Raw genomic sequence first — 14,272 nt, 5'->3', positions numbered from 1 at the left:
AGATAGCTCTTCAGAACAATACAATTTAACTAAATTTTATTATGTCTCAACTCAAAACTGTCATAAAAGGTAGCTTTCTCTTTTTCAATAGAATTGCATACTATAAATTTCAAAAATTAACATACTTCTTATTTGGTAGCTATTGCTAGATTACTTGCAGCACTAGGGAAAATTCTCATTTGCTTTGTATTTCATAGAACCTGCTCAGTTGTAAAGAAATGACATTTAAAAATTTTAATATCTATCTAATTTTCTTAACCATCTGATTTGAAATTTCTCGTTTAGCTAGGAAAAACATTGTGGGTTTTAATGTGATATTTTAGCTATATATTTTAAGTAAGCAGATTTTTAAAAAATCATCTTATTGAGGGCTCGTACAATTCTTATCACAATCCATACATATATTCATTGTGTCAAGCACATATGTACATTTGTTGCCATCATCATTCTCAAAACATTTGCCTTCGACTTGAGCCCTTAATATCAGCTCCTCATATTTCCCCGTCCCTCCCCACTCCCCCCTCCCTCATGAACCCTTCATAATTCATAAATTTTTTTTTCTTTTAAAATGTGCCCTAGGCATGAAACAACTCTGGCCACAATCTAGGCATCAAGCTAGGATGAACAAAGGACTTCAAGTTGGCTCTGTCCCTGACTGATATAAGAGCACCACCACCAATCAGGTGTCTCTTTGTCCATAGCCAGGGACATAAATTATTATTATTTTGTCATATGTTACACTGTCCGACGTCTCCCACCGCCCTCTTCTCTGCTGTCCATCCCCCAGGGAGGAGGCTATACGTAGATTCTTGTAATCCATTCCCACTTCCAACTCCACATTCCCTCCACCCTCCAGGCATCGCCACTCTCACCACTGGTCTTGAAGGTGTCATCTGTCCTGGATTCCCTTTGTTTCCAGTTGCTATCTGTACAATGTACATCCTCTGGTCTAGCCAGATTTGTAAAGTAGAATTGGGATCATGATAGTGGGGGGGAGGAAGCATTTAAGAACTAGAGGAAAGTTATATGTTTCATCATTGCTACCCTGCACCCTGACTGGCTAATCTCCTCCCCACAACTCTTCAGTAAGGGGGTGTCCAGTTGCCTACTGATGGGTTGAGTCTCCACTCTGCACTCACCCACATTTACAGTGATATGATTTTTTGTTCTTTGATGCTTGATACCTGATCCCTTTGACAGCTTGTGGTCACACAGGCTAGTGTGCTTCTTCCATATGGGCTTTGTTGCTTGTGCGCTAGATGGCCACCTGTTTATCTTCAAGCCTTTAAGACCCCAGATGGTATATCTTTTGATATCCAGGCACCATCAGCTTTCTTCACTACAAGTTTAAGAGACAACTTATTTTATTGATAGGGAACATTTCTAATTTAGAAATCACACACTTATATTACTACTATCATTTTATAGATTTAAGATATGAGAAGCCCTAGATATATTTATTAATTATAGATATGGAAGAGAATGAGGATGAGCTCAGAGAAGCTATGAACAATAGAAAAACAAATGAGGTGATTATAGTCTATCATTTGAATCTTTAAATCCTTTTGTACTAATTGAGTGAGTAAATTATTAAATCTCTAGGAAAAGCTTGCTCAGTGAAGAAGCTACATTAAATAAAATTGTAACCATTATACGTGTAACCAGAAGAAAAAATAAATTAAACCTCTAACACAATGTGTTACAAAATAATTTGAATATTTTAGCATACCATCAAAAGAACTTAAGTCCCTTTAATGTGCTATATTGTATACTCACAATATCATTGTAAATGAGATCTGCAGCCCATCTAGTTTATAAAATGGCAATTTATAGTTGGCTCTGAATGAGATCTAGCTGAGTTTGAATGTTTACTTGAGATTCTCAATTTTACTTATTTGTACTAATTTATAAAATACTATAAATGTAATCATTTATAATAATTTAGTCTTTAATTTTTCAGAAAATATGCGTCTTGATGATTTAAGCAACAGGTTTTCAAAACCCATTTTTGATGAAAATGTTCTGTCAACAATTTCTACATGCAAACATCCCATTAGTTGCATTGTGGATAAACTGAGTGTGCTCCTTCCCAACCCAGATTGTTTAATCACGATTAATTTTTCAACTCTGTTCTTTAAAGGAGCTATCATGGTGTAATGGGTTGCACTTTAGGCTGTTAACCATGAGGCCATCAGTTTGAAACCACCAGAGGCTCCTTGTGAGAAAGATGAGGCTTTCTACTCCGTAAAAATTAGAGCTCAGAAACCCATAGTGGCAATCCTACCCTGACATAAAGGTTTACTATGAGACAGAAATAACTTAATGGTAGTGGGTTTGAATCTTGGTTTTTTGCTCTTTAATGTTCTCATCTGTGTTTAATATCACTGCTGTCAATTTGATCACATAGAGATAACTACTTTAAAGAGCTCAATTTTCAAGACTGGCTTTTAAAAAATTGAGTCAAATTGTTGTTTAATTTAAGGATGATTTCAGGGATAGTTTCTGTTCAAGGATTAAAGATTATTTCAGGACAATAGATTTTGGAGTTTCTCAATTCTCATGGCTACAGTAAGTCTTTCCATAAGAATTTGATGATCTGGATCCATTTTTGGGGTCTTTGATCAAATCATTCAGTCATGGTAGTTTGGCACCAGGAATTTTTTTTCTGGCTCACATCAAGGTGGGCCTGTTGTTGTTAGGTGCCATCGAGGTGGCTCTGACTCACAGCAGCCCTGGGCACAGTGCTGCTTGGTCCTCTGCCATCCTAACAACTGTTTCTCTGTCAGAGTGCATTGGTGCCGTCACTGTGTCCATCCATCTCATCACAGACCTTCCTCTTTTTCGTCATGCCTCCACTTTCCCCAACCTGATGTCCTTCTCCTGCGACTGATCTCTCCTGACAATATGGCCAAAATATGTAAGACAAAGTCTTGCCATCCTTGCCTCTAATGAACACTCTGGCCTGACTTCTTCTCATGCACATCATTTTTTCCTTTTAGCAGTCCATGGCCCTTTCAGTATCCTTCTCCAGCCCCACAATGCAAATGTAGCAATTCCTCTACAGTCTTCCTTATTCAATGGACAACGTTCACATGCATATGATGGAATGGAGAATACCAAGGCTTCGGTCAGGCACACCTTCTTCCTCAAAGTAACTTTCGTTCTCTTCAATATTCTAAAGAGGTCTTGTGCAGCAAATTTACCTAATGAAATATATCTTTTCGTTCTCGATCAAAAAGAAGTCCTATATTAAGGATATACTAGATGAAGGCAATTATACCTACAGTCCATTTCTTTCTCTAATTCCTAGGTCTCTGTAATAGAGTGAATTATTTAATACGGTTCTTCTATCCATAACTTTTGTTACTCTAATCAAACGATCTTCATTTTCCTGCTTAAATGTGAATAAAATGACAGGAAAAGATATCGAATAGATTTTATGATTTTGCTCTAAATAGTTGTCAGCAGGGCTATTTGTGATTGCCATCTTGCTGGATACACAGATGAGCTATCTCCGAAACGGGAATGAAGTATCTTACTTCCGGGCAAAGAGAACGCCTGCAGTGGAGTGTGTTCTTTGGAATCTACGAAGCCTGTTATTTGAGCTTCTTTGATCCAGGATATAGCTTTGATATCAGCGAAGTGGCAGAGGCGCAGCAAGAGCCGAATCTATTGTGAGAGCCTGCAGCAGAGAGGGGAACGTCACAGCCCACACAGCAAGTCAAGCTCAGCAGTTTGGAGTGGAAGCTGCCTTGTGGAGTGATGTGTCTCTGGGCACACAATTGAAGGAGCTGCGTTTGCTGACCCTTGGAGCTCAAGCTGAGGGTCTTTTGGGTTTTGGATCACAGCTGAGTGACATGCCCTCTGGGGAGTTTGTCGTCATTGTTGTTAGGTGTCCTGCAGTCACTTCCAACTCCTAGAGACCCTATGTACAACATAATGAAACACTGACGAGTCCTGCATAATTGCTGTCCTTTTTGAGCCCATTGTGGCAACCACTTATTTATTGGCAGAAGGAGACTTGGAACATTCCTAGAGCAGGGCATTGGTCAGACAAGAGGCTGAGGTCCATAGAGAGGCCTGCCTGCACAGCAGAGAAGAAACTGTCCTGACTGAACAACTGCATCTCAAGCTTTTCTCACGTGAAAACTTACCTGTTAACATCCCTGATAAATTCCATGAACATGAGCATCTTCTGTGAGTTCCAAGTGGCTGTTGTAATGATGTATAGACCCGAGCTGCAAACTCATGATTTCTGTGGGAGGTATAGTTGAGATCACAATTGGTGCTTGAGGTCAGATGCCCCCCTCACTTCAAAAGTTTGGTGCAACTTTTCACTGCCAAGGGTCATGTGGATATTTGGAATATCATCTGCAGACCATATGACATTATCAACTTAAACATTAGCTTGGTCAAACATTTAATTAACTGACCACTAATGTGATGACTGAAATTGCTTCCCTCTGCTGAAGCATATCACCTCAGTTGGTATGAATAATGTCACAGGTTTTTGATGACCCTGGGGATGGACATTTCCCAGTCCTATTCTTCTCTGCCATTTCGGGCAAATAGAAACAGATAGCTTGCAAACTTTTAAGACATAGACCCTACTCATCAAATAAGGTAAACTCTAAAATCCATTCTAGGTCAATTGACCTGAAAAACCCATTCACTATTCATTTAAACCTCCAAGTCAAAGATCCTAATCCCATGATGTACTTCGATGTATATGAGTAGCAGCATCAAGTGAGATGTTATTTGACTTTATATTATTGTCTGTTATTACTGTTCTGAAATTATCTGCCCCCACCCCTTGCTGTGCAGCTTAATTAAATTTGTTGCATCGGTCATGTTTTGTAACCATTACCTTTGTTATTGTTGCTAGGTGCCCTCCAATTGGTTCTTACTCATGGTGATATTATATACAGAGAATAAGACACCGCCCAGTGCTGTGCTAGTTCTCAGAGCTTATGGTTGCCTCCATAGTGTCAGTCCTGTTTATTGATGATCTTCCTCTTTTCACAGACCCTTTACAATACCAGCTGTGCTACAGTCATAGACTTTGTCACTCCCACCAAATGACTGGCTGGGACCACGTGAATATTGTGTACTGGACATTAATTTGGCAATTGGTCAGTTTTGACATTCCTCTGTATTTACAATAATTAATTCCAGAAGAAGGAATGGAGCCACTACATACCATCAAGAAAGAAGAGCAGGGGCAGAATGTGTCCTGTGGGCCCTGAGATGCCCGTGTCGAACCTTTCAGATCCTGAGGATAGCCTTGTGACTCCGGACAAGGGACGATGAGATGCAAAGCAGCACAGCAGCACAATGAAGAGCCAGAGCATGTGGTGGCGCAGAGGTCTTCCCAGACTATGGATATGGACTATGAGTAAAGTTGAGTCCCTTGGGCAGAAAGCTTGCTGGTGGAAGGAGATACATCCAGCAACTTAATTGTAATGGAAATGAGGAGGGGGGATAAGTTAGGTTTGTGTCATTCCAGCTGGGCCAGGATTCTCAGGGGGTTGGCAATTAAGGCCTAATAATCCTCCTGGATGTGACCTAACCCAATGTAATAAATACCATAGAGCAGTGGTTCCCCACCTTGCTAATGCCGCGACCCTTTAATACAGTTCCTCATGTGGTGGTGACCCCAACCATAACGTTATTTTCGTTGCTACTTCATCACTGTCATTTTGCTACTGTTATGAATCAGATGACCCCTGTGAAAGAGCCATTTGACCCCTAAAGGGGTCATGACCCACAGGTTGAGAACCTCCGTTCCAGTGTCAAGGTTGTGTAGACTAATGTTCCTGTGGCTCACGGTGCACTGAACTAATTGTGTGCATACATCTTTGATTATCCTCATTCCTTGTTCCTCCAGCAAGGAGAGAACAATTACTGCACCTCAGATGGTCTCGCATGACCTGGTCAGTACCTAGTCACTTCTCACCAAGCAGGATGTAAAAATGGTGTTTGTGGACTAAGTTATGACAATTGAACTTGGTGTCTCATAAGACTATGGTTCTAACCCCTAACTCTTTTACCTCATCATTTCCGCTTTCACTTCAAAAATAAGTCGCAGAAAAAAATCCATTTTGATTTTTCTTTCTTTTCTCTATTTTTAATCATCTTTTGTTTTCTTCATGTATAACGTCATTGACATCATCCCACAAGTCATCTGGTCATCATTCGCTAGTGTCCTGTGTGTCCACTTTGTTCTTGAGGGAGTCTCTAAAATTGGTGGCATTTATCTTTTGTGGGCTTATTTTAAGGTTTTTTTTGCTTTTTTAATAATTAAATCATTTTATTGGGGGCTTGTCACCTTCAACTTGATGTTCATATGAGCAATTGAAGATTTATTTTACCTTTGGCCTTATTCTGGCTGTTGATACAGAATTTCTTCATAGTTGTTTGGCACAGATGCAAATTTATTCCTGGGTTTAAACCTAGTGACATCCACACATATAGCCAGAATTTATGTTGGTTGTAAAGGAACTTACAAAGATTTTTTTAAAACATTTTATTAGGGGCTCATACAACTGTTATCACAATCCATACACACATCAATTGTGTAAAGCGCATTTGTACATCATTCTCAAGACATATTCTCTCCACTTAAACCCCCGACATTAGGTCCTCATTTTTACAATGATTTTGTAAAGTTCTAACATGCTATCTTCAATAAATCACCTAGTCCATATTTTCCCACTGCCGATCTTTTCTCTTTATTTCCTACATTCCCTTTGCAATTACAAGAAATGATCAGTGCATCTTGATTGCATGTTTAATCAGTTTCAGACTGAAGATTTAGAATTTTCATTTTCTTCTTTATTCAATTTAGTGGCTATTGAAAAATTTGAAAGATAATTGTATCAACTGGTCTTCCTTATACAAGTATATTGTAGTTTCAGTATATAAGTATATACTGTACCTGCTAGTTTTTTTTTCTAATTTCATGTGAAGCCATGTAATAACTGGTTTACCAAGCTCAAGAAAAAATTAGGCTTCAGTTCTGCTGAACCCATGCAAACTAGCTGAATCCCACCACTGGGTGGAATGTCTACTAATTTTTTTTTTCAGCACAGTGACTCTGTGTATTTTTTCTATCATCTTTTGATGCTTCCTGCATCATTCAATATTTTTCTCATTAAATATTTCAAGATTATAATTTGATGCTGGCATTTTTTCTTGAGTTCTTTCAGTTTAAGATATGGTGAGTGTACTTTTCCTTTTTACTTTTATAACTCTAGGTTTTTGCGCACTTCATTATAAAATTTGACTATGTCTTCTCAAGCTGCCCTTAATTTTTTTTTTCTTTCCCTATTTGGCTCTTTGTCTTCATCATTTCTTCCATGTGCCGTAAGCTACTCTATGACTGAGAGCAAGTTTCAGAATCTCCCTGACATCCCCTTTGATCTTTTCTTTATTTCCTGCCTTTTTAATAGCCCTTTTCTTTCTTCATAAATTATGTTCTTGATATCCTCCCACAGCTCATCAGGCCTAGGTCATTAGTATTCAGTGCAGAGATCTGTCCTTGAGATGTCCTTGAAGTTTAGGTGGGATAGACTCAAGGTTATATTTGATTCTCATGGACTTAACTTCCTTTTTCAACTTCAAACTGAACTTGCATAAGAACAATTGGTGGTCTGTTCTCCAGTCAGTCCATGGCCTTGCTTTAGCTGCTGATATTGAGCTTCTCCATTGTCTCTTCTCACAGATGTAGTCAGTGTGGCTTCTGTATATTTCATGTAGAGAAGTCTATGTGCATAGTTTCCATTATTGTTGTCGACAAAGGTATTTGCTATAAAGAAGTTTTTGGTCTTGAAAATTCTATCATACATTCTCCAGCTTTGTTTCTATCACCATGACCATATTTTCCAAGTACAGTTCCTTCCTCTTTGTTTGCAATTTTTGCATTCCAATGGTCAATAATTACCAATGCATCATGATTGCCTGTTTGATCAATTCGAGACTGAAGGCGTTGGTAGAATTATTCAATTTCTTCATCACTGGCTTTAGAGGTTAGTGCATAAATTTGAATATAGCTGTGTTTATTGGAATTCTTTGTACGTGGATAGACATTATCCAATGACAGACTGAATTGTGCTTTAGAATTCTTGAAATGTCTTTTTTTGGGTGACTACATTCCTCTCGATCATGTCATTCCCAGCATAGTAACCCATCTGATTTTCTGACTCAAAGTGGCCAATGCCAATTCATTTTAGCTCACTAATGCCTAAAAGATGAGTCTTTATGGGTTTCATTTAATTTTTAATAATTTTCAGTTTCCTTAGATTATATTTGTACATTGAAGGTTCTGATTATTGGGAGTTTTTGCAGCTGTTTCTTCTCATTTTGAATTGTGTCCCATCAGCCAGTGAGCATTCCAAAGTGTACATTCCCACAGGCTTTGCCCCATCCATGAAATTATAGTCAACTCAATTTTGAGAAGGCAGCTCCCTCAGTCATATTTTCTGACCAGAGGGGTTCATCTTCTGATACTATCTTTGGCAATATTTTGATTTTCTCACTCGGCCTTCAGTATCTGACAGTGTTTCTATGCTATCCATAAGGTGTTCATCAGATAATTTCTCCCAAATGGACAGCCTATGCTTTCTTCATCATTTAGTGTTGCCTGGAATCTCTGCTGAAACATTTCTTTTTGGTGACTCTGCTGGTATTTGAAATACTCGTGGCATAGGCTCCGGGATCACAGCAACACTCAGCTACCAGAATGCAATAAAACTGTTTCGACAAGTGGTGGATTAACATGGAATAGTTTTAATTAAATTTAAAGTTGTTAGTGTCCTTATAGAAAATCATATCTAGTAATAGGAAGTATATCCTTAGAGTAAGGTGACCAGACGTCCCGCTTTTGTCAGGACAGTCCTGATTTTTAACAAATTTCCCCGCGACCTGCGACATTTTAAAAAAGACCCAACTTTTGGAAAGAATGCATGACTAGCTAGGGTATATAGTTTTCGGCTGCCATGTGGCTATTTTGCCATGATATGAGTTTTATCAATGGTGTCCCGCTTTTGTCCTGCTTTACCAATGCTAAAATCTGGTCACCTTACCTTAGAGATAATTTTATCCACTCACAGTAGAAAGTTACAAATGACTAGAGCCTGAGGTTCTTTCGAGACCTGCTTCACCACACTTCTAGTGTATACATCCCTTGTGCTTGTGATGGTCTGATCCTGTCACCTTTCTGACTATTGGTGACCCACCCTGCTTTTTGCTGCCTGTGGCCGGGCGGCCTGCATTGCCCTATGGAAGACTCAGCTGTCTGCTTCCTTGACCTTGGACCCAGCAGAAGCCTGGGGAATATCCCTGGGAATGGTTACTAAGGGTGTGGGATACTGGTGCAAGGAATATAACGTTAGACCAGTCAGAGTTTCTTGATATGGGGCCCATAGGCACCACAGATTCTTCCTTCAATGTCTCAGCAAGAGACATTAAGAGGGGATCTAATTGTTTATTTGGTTGTTTCACTGATACGTAGACTGCCAGATGGCCAGATTAGACCAACTTGAGTTTCCTGACCTACCTTGATAAACTAGGAAGGCATCCAAAAGCTTAGGGAAATTGGTATGTTGGAATGGATCTATAGACCCAAAAAGGGAGTGCCCCCAGGACATACCTTTCACCACAACCATAAGGAACAAGTTTGTGAAGTGGGCCCCAGAATCTCTGAAGACTCCTGTGATTGCTATTTAATGCACATAAGGATTAACAGTGGGAACTGCAGTAAATGAACTCTGACACTTGCCTACAATGGGTCTGATTGGGCCCCCGTGTTGGTAGAGGGTAGGTGTCAGCACTAAATCAACAGAGACAGGGTAGACGTGGTTATCATAATAGACAACAAGGTTACCAGAGTAACAAAACAACCTGTCTCATGTGGACTTATGACATTGGCTACTTAGCTACGGTGTCCCAAGGATTGAAATACATAGGAAACCTACTATATGTTTATGTGATCTATATAGGCGGAAGAATGCTAGATCAGGTGAACAGCAGAAAAAGGAGTCACAACACTCAATCATTTCCAGACCTGAGCCAGATAACAGAGCCACAATCCCTTGAATGAGGGGAAGACCAGGTCCCTTTGAAGAAGGACCCTGATACATCACCGAAAGTTTATACTGTTAGTCTTTTTTCTAGCCTTCCCCCAAGGGACCTGCAGCCTTTCACAAGAGTGACTATTTATTAGGGGAAAGGAAATAATCAAATTTTGGGGGGATTACTGGACACTGGCTCTGAACTGATACTAACTCCAGGAGACCCAAAATGTTTCCAAAGCCCACTAGTCAAAGTGGGGGGCATATGGAGGTCAAGTTATCAATGGAGGCTCAGGTATTCCTCACCATGGGTCCTGTGGACCCCCAAACTCATCCTGTCATTATTTCCCCAGTTCCAGAATGCATCATTGGAATAGACATACTTAGTAATTGGCAGAACTCCCATCTTGGATCCCTGAAATATGGAATAGGGATATTATGGTAGGAGAGGCCAAATGGATACCATCAGAACTACCATTGCCTAGGAAAGTAGTAAACCAATAGCAATACCACATTCCTGGAGGGATTGCAGAGATCAGTGCCACCATCAAAGACTTGAAGGATGCAGGGGTGGTGATCCCTACCACATCCCCAATTAACTCACCTATTTGGCCTGTAAAGAAGACAGATGGATCCTGGAGAACAACAGTGGATTATTGTACACTTAACCAGGTGGTGACTACAATTGCAACTGCAATTCCAGATGTGATTTCATATTTGAGCAAATCAATACTTCTCCTGGTACTTGGCATGCAGCTATAGATCTGGCAATACCTTCTTCCCAATACCAGTCTTGAAAGACCACCAGAAGCACCAGTCTTGAAGGACCACCTTCAGCTGGCAGGGGCAACAATATACTTCCACAACTCTCCCTCAGGGGTACATCAAATCTTCCCCCCGGTGCCATAATTTAGTCTGAAGGGAACTTGATCACCTGTCTCTTCCACAAAATGTCACACTAGTCCATTATATTGATGACATTATGTTGATTGGCCCCAGTAAGGAGGATGTATCAAGGACTTTATGTCCATTGGCACAACATCTACATGCAGGAGGTTGGGAAATGAACCCAGCGAAGATTCGGGCACCCTCCACCTCAGTAAAGTGTCTAGGGCTCCAGTGGAGTGGGGCAAGTTGAGACATTCCTATTACAGTGAGGAATAAGCTATTGCATCTGGCTCCAACAACCAAACAGGAGGCACAACACCTAGTGAGCCTCTTCGGATTTTTGTAGGCAACATATCCCTCATTTCTGTGTTCTACCTATTCTGACCTATTTATCAAGTGACATACCTATTTATCAAGTGACATAAAAGGCCTCCAATTTTGAGTTAGTCCCAGAACAAGAAAAGGCTCTTAAACAGGTCCAGGCTGCCGTGCAAGCTGCTTTGCCACTGGGACTATATCATCTAGTTGACCCGATGGTGCTAGAGGTGTCAGTTGTAGATAAAGATGCATTGTGGACTCTTTGGCAGACCCCTATTGGTGAATCAAAGTGTAGACTGTTGGGATTTTGGAGTAAAAGTCCTTCCATCCTCTGCAGACAACTACTCCCCCTTTGAAAAACAGCTGTTGGCCTTTTCCTGGGCCTTGGTGAAAACTGAAAGCCTCACCATGGGCCACCAAGTCACCACGAGGCCGGAGTTGCCCATCATGAACTGAGTATTGTCTGACCCACAGAGTCATAAAGTTGGATATATGCAACAAAACTCCATTGTTAAATGGAACTGGTACATACAAGATCAGGCCAAACAGGACCTGAAGGGACAAGTAAGCTACATGAAGAAGTGGCCCTAATGCCCACAGTCTCCCCTCCTGTCACATTACCTTCTTTCTCCAAGTCTGCACCTATGGCATCCTGGGGAGTTCCTTATGATAATTTAACTGAAGAATAGAAAAGACATGGTTGGTTTACTGATGGCTCTGCATGATATGCAGATGCACTCATAAGTGGACAGCAGCATCATTACAGCCCCTTTCTGTGATCTCCCTAAAGGACAGCGATGAAAGGAAATCCTCCCAAGGGGCAGAATTTTGAGCAGTGCACCTGGGTGTTCAGTTTGCCTGGAAGGAGAAATGACCAGAAGTGAGGCTGTATACTGATTTATGGGCTGTCACTAATGGTTTGGCTGGATGGTCAGGTAATTGGAAGGAACATGATTGGGAAATTGGTGACAAGGAGGTGTGGGGAAGAGGTATGTGGACAGACCTCTCTGAATGGGCCAAGAAAGTCAAGATAATCATGTCTCATGTGAATGCTCACCAAACGGTTACCTCTGAAGGGGAGGGATGTAACAATTAAGTGTATATAAGATTGACACCCTGTGGAGACTAGTCCTCTTCTTTTCTATGCCACTCCTGTCATTGCCCAAGGGGCACATGAACAAAATGGGCATGGTGGAAGAGATGGAGGTTAGGCATGGGCACAGCAACATGGAATTCCACTCACCAAGGCTGACATGGCTACTGTCACTGCTGAGTGCCCCATCTGCCAGTAGCAGAAACCAACATTGAGTCCAAGATATGGGACCATTCTTCAGGCAGTTCCGCCATCCACTTGGTGGCAGGTTGATTACATAGGACTACTTCCATCCTGAGAGGGCAGTGTTTTGTTCTGACTGTAATAGACACCTACTATGGATATGGATTTGCCTTCCCCATATGCATTGCTTCTGCAAAAACTACCATTCGTGGACTTACAGAATGCCTGATCTACCAGCATGGTATCCCATATAGTTTTGCTTCAGATCAAGGAAGTCATTTCACAGCGAAGGAAGTGTGGCAATGGGCCAATTCCCATGGAATCCACTGGTTGCATCATGTTCATCATCATCCTGAAGCAGCTGTCTTGATAGAACCATGGAATGGCCTCCTAAGACACAATTAAGATGCAAGCTAGGTGGCAACAACTTGTGGGGCTGGGACAATGTTCTCCAGGAGGCTGTATACACTCTAAACCAGCAGCCAATATGTGGTGCTGTGTCTCCAATAGCCAGGATCTATGGGTCAAGGAACCAAGGGGTGGAGCTGGCATGGCACCACTCACTATTATTCCTAGTGATCCACTTGCAGCATTTTTTCTTCCTGTCCCAAGAACCCTATATGCTTCAAGCCTGGAGGTCCTAGTCCCAAAGGAAGGAACTCTCTCACCTGGAAACACATCACTGATTCCACTGAATTGGCAGCTGAGAATGCCCCCTGGCCACTTTGGGCTTCTCATGCCTTTGGAACAACAGGTCGGGAAGGGTGGCCCTGTACTGAGTGGTATGATTGATCCTGATTACTAAGGAGAAATTGGACTGTTGCTACATAATGGAGGTAAAGAAGAATATGTCTGGAATTCAGGAGATCCTGTAGGCTGTCTCTTAGTACTACCATGCCCTGTGTTTAAAGTAAATGGAAAACTACAGCAACCCAATCCTGGCAGGATGTCTAATGACCCAAACCCCTCAGGAACGAAGGTCTGGGTCACTCCACCAGGCAATGAACCATAACCAGCTGAAGTGCTGACTGAGAGCAAAGGAAATACAGAACAAGTAGTAGAAGAAGGTAGTTTGACCTATTAATTATGACCACATGATCAATTGCAAAAGTGATGTTTGTGATTGTCAGTTCATTTTCTTTATATATTGGATATATTTCCCTTGTTCATGTATGATGTACCAGATACAATTAGATTCAGTGTGTTTTCATTTATATGTATAATAGATGTTTGATGTTAGGTGTAAGCGTGATTTCACTAATGCCTTGAAATTATATATAGCTAAAGAATTGTGTACAGGTGCCAAGTTGGCAAGGGGTGGACTATAATAGGTAGGTTTATTGTGACAACCTGACCTATAAGAACATGTGCAATTAATAAGGTTGCAGTTTGATTGGAGGGAAAAGAGATAAATGGCTCGGCAAGCCCTGCCTCTCTCTCTCTTGCTCTCTGATGATCAGACCAGTGTGCAGCTGCTAGTTCTCTGCCTCAACTTGTGAGCTATACTACCTCGGGGACTGCCAACCCATGGATCATGTCACTGGAGCGTGAGGTTCCTTCGAGACCTCTGTCACACTGCTGGTGTATACATTGCTTGAGCTTGGGACTGTCAAATTCTGTCATCTTGCTGTTGGTGACCTGCCCTGCTGTTTGTTTCCTGTGGCTGAAGTGCTGCCCTTGCACTAAGGAAGACTCAGCTCTGCTTCCTTGACCTTGGACT

At 41.2% G+C, this 14,272-nt stretch overlaps 1 non-coding gene across 1 annotated transcript; it reads right to left on the bottom strand.

The window, feature by feature from the left end:
* Positions 1-566: 566 nt before the first annotated feature.
* Positions 567-710, bottom strand: LOC115868381. Its single transcript, XR_004045554.1, has one exon. It is a non-coding gene; the product is annotated as a small nucleolar RNA SNORA48 (small nucleolar RNA).
* Positions 711-14,272: the final 13,562 nt, after the last annotated feature.

The sequence above is a fragment of the Echinops telfairi genome, unplaced genomic scaffold (assembly GCF_000313985.2).
Source record: "Echinops telfairi isolate 266 unplaced genomic scaffold, ASM31398v2 ScPeMD7_9;HRSCAF=40, whole genome shotgun sequence".
NCBI lineage: Eukaryota > Metazoa > Chordata > Mammalia > Afrosoricida > Tenrecidae > Echinops > Echinops telfairi.
Note: the sequence above shows the minus strand (reverse complement) of the source record. Positions and strands in the feature narration are given on the sequence as shown.